The following is a 3,651-nucleotide window of genomic DNA, read 5'->3' as shown; positions in this document are numbered from 1 at the left end:
ATGATATAGTTGATAGTGCAATTAAAAAAAAAGATTTCGAGCAAATGATACCCTTACGGGAACTAAGATTTCACCAGCATGGATGCCGACTCAGTGCTTATGAAAATACTTAAGTAAATCTATTTTATTGTTTTTCCTACACACCCTTTTTAATCAAAACATGTAAAATTACGAAATAATAAGAATAATATATATATCATTTGCATATCTAGATACACGCCAATGCAAAGCTGGAGGTGGTATGTGTAAACAAACGTGTGTTGGCAATGACGTAGACACAGGTCCATGTTGTCGCAATAGTTATAGATGTTGTCAACCATGCGATGGTATGTAAACTGCATACACATGTTACTGTTGATTGATTTCATTTCGTTGATAAAAAAACAAACTAATTTTCTTAGATAAAGCGTAACAATAAGAACAACGAATTAATATGTTCAACGTATTGCAATTGTTCAATAGGTGATATTCAGAAGCTGGCATTAATATGGAAAAGGCGTAACTTAACCGCAAGAATATAACAGCACACATACATGTATTGTTCATTGTGTACTTGCTTCAACGGTAAGATAAAACAAATTGTTGGTTAGATACTGATGTAACGAAGTAAAACAAAAACAAAACCAGCTAAAACAAAAAATCATAGAAATTTTAAATACACGTAACACATTAGATACATTTGTGATTATAAGTAGTAAGTAAATCACCGCTGTATATGTCAAAAGTGTCTAATAAAATGCTATATAAGTTCACTTTGTAAAAATCTAAATTTATTCTTAAAAACAATCCGTTGAAAATCGATTAAAATTTGGTGTCATGCCATTGACAATATTTCTAAACACAGAAATACAATTCTTCATATTGCTTTGTTTTATACTGGTTATTAATATTGCAATTGAGAATGAAAACGGTGAATAAGTTGAAAGAAATGTATGATATTCTTTTGGAAACGGAAAATATGTTAAAAGAAATGTATGATTTTCTTTTGGAGTTGATTACAGTCTGGTTTTCATTATAAAGGACCACTTAAAGATACATAATATTTTTTTATATCTTATTTGTTCAGTTTTATCTTTTGTTTCAACAACTGATGATAACTTGTCGGACTTACTTGAGTTTTACAATCCTAAACAGTCAGTAATAGAGTTTTAATTTTTAATATAAATCCTTTTTAAATTTTATAAACTCAAATTACTTCTGTAAAATATTGTTACACGTATTAAATGCTATAACGTCAACCATTAAATAATGAGAAAATATAGGTCAAATGGTTCAAATTCCTAAAGGAAAATTAACCCCTATGGAAATGGCAAAAGACGTAATAGATAAACAGGTAAAACATACGGCTACAACAGTCACATTGTGTTATAGTGACACACGTGCTAGATGACAAAAACAACATCAAAATTGGCTTCAGGTCAAATTTACATGGAAGAATTTACATTCTAAACAAATGATATATTTGATAGCGCAATAAGAAAAAAAAGATTTCGAGCAAATGATAAATTTACGGCATTTTACCAGCATGGATTTCGACTCAGTGCAAATGCAAAAATACTTTAGTTGAACTATTTTTTTGTTTTTCCGAAACACTTTTTTTAATATACATTACGAAATAATGAAACATATTATATATATCATTTACATATCTAGATACACAACAATGCACAGCTGGAGGTGGTAGGTGTAAACAAACGTATGTTGACGATGAAGTAGACACAGGTCCTTGTTGTCGCAAAAGTCATAGATGTTATCAACCATGCAATGGTATGTAAACCTAATACACATGTTACTGTTGATTGATTTCATTTCGATGATAATAAACATACCAATTTTCTCAGATAAAGTGTTACAGTGGGAACAACGAATTAACATGTCCAACGTGCTACAAATGTTCAATTGGTGGTATTCAAATGTTGGCATTGATACGGAAAAGGCGTATTTAATCACAAGAATATAACTGCACAGATACGGTTCATAATGTACTTGCTTCAACGGTGATAAAAAAAAAACTGTTGGTTGGATACTGATGCAACGAAGTAAAAAAAAAAAACAGTTAAAATAAAAAAACCTTTCGAAATTTTAAATACACGTAACACAAAGTTAATTTTGTGATTATTAGTAGTAGGTAAATTACCACTGTATATGTCAATCTTGTTTAATAAAATGCTATTTAAATTCACTTTGTAAGAATCTGAATTTATTCTTAAAAACAATCCGTTGAATATCGATTAAAAATTGTTGCCATGTCATTCTTCTTCATATTGCTTTGTTGTATACTGATTATTGATATTGCAAAAGAAAATTGAAACGGGAAATATGTCAAATGAAATTCATAAAGAATACTAAAAGATTCTTAAATTGATTCAAAGCTTCACTAATTTGAAAAAAAAATAGTCCAATGAAACTAGCCTTCTACTACACAGGCAAAATTTGCTCAAATGAATTTCACATGAATCTCACGTGAAATTAACATGAAAAATTTCACGTGAGATTCACCTCAAACGAGCTTATACATCAAACTCACTTGAAAATTTTCATGTGAATTTTACGTGAATTGAGATTCACACGAATCTCATGTGGTTTTTTCACATGAATTTCACGTGAAATTTACAGAAAAAAAAAATGATATTGGTCATGATTTTAATTCAATTTGAAAATTACGATATTATTTGAAATGTGAATTTCACGCGAGTTTCACATGAGATTGTGAAACTCTCAAAAAGAGATTTCACGTGAATTTCACGTATAAGCTCGTTTGAGGTGAAATTGATGTAAATTTCACAGTAGATTCACACGAATTTAAATTCACGTGAAATTGATGTGAGTGAAATTTACCTGTGAAACACACATCTGTATTATTTACTTTGACAGTTACATGTGGTGGAATATTCAACGAACCATCTGGAACTTTCACAACACAGAATTATCCTTCAAACTACTGCAATGACCATGATTGTAATTACAACATCTTAGTTAATGATGGTTTTAAAATAATGCTGAACTTTACTTTCTTTCACACCGAGGAAAGATATGAGGAAGGACTTTCTGACTTCGTTACGGTACTTATAAATACTGAAAAATCGAATTTAGAGATTGCCTTGCTAGTGATATTTTTACCCTATATTGCTTTGAAAATTGTAAACTTTGATAGAATACTTATTTGGCAAACCTTGTTATATTTCTTTATGGCATAAGGTTTTTTTTACAGTTTGTTTTATACAAATAAAGGCAGAACCTTCAACAAGAAATATATTTCGAGAAAACATGTTATTGTAGTTAAGATCATCGTCTAAAAGAGGTGCAACGAAATGCAATCAGTATAAAAAAACTATGCGCAAAAGAGCAACAAATAAGAAGCATGCACCATTACATGTAATATTAGGCAGGCATAACCTGTAAATGGGGACGAAGTTTGTTAAAACTTTTTGTTTGTTACTTAAATATTTGTTAAAAAACAGAAACGGAAATACCGTAACGATTCCGATTTTGGTTCTGTTGAAAGGGGTTCTACTTGATGACGTTATTTAAGTTATGACGTCATGTTTAATGTAAACAAAGAAACGCAATGCATCAGGTAACGTTTATTCATACCCAAGACAAAGAATGATTAAAAATGAAATATTGGTATTGTGTTCCTTGAGTTCCTTT

General features: G+C 30.0%; 1 long non-coding RNA gene across 1 annotated transcript; it reads left to right on the top strand.

Moving 5' to 3' along the window:
- The first annotated feature begins 440 nt into the window (after positions 1-440).
- On the top strand, positions 441-3,027 carry LOC143074891 (uncharacterized). The gene is made up of 3 exons (XR_012978149.1): positions 441-564; positions 1,654-1,767; positions 2,875-3,027. It is a non-coding gene; the product is annotated as an uncharacterized LOC143074891 (long non-coding RNA).
- Positions 3,028-3,651: the final 624 nt, after the last annotated feature.

The sequence above is a fragment of the Mytilus galloprovincialis genome, chromosome 5, assembly GCF_965363235.1.
Source record: "Mytilus galloprovincialis chromosome 5, xbMytGall1.hap1.1, whole genome shotgun sequence".
Classification (NCBI taxonomy): Eukaryota; Metazoa; Mollusca; class Bivalvia; order Mytilida; family Mytilidae; genus Mytilus; species Mytilus galloprovincialis.
Note: the sequence above shows the minus strand (reverse complement) of the source record. Positions and strands in the feature narration are given on the sequence as shown.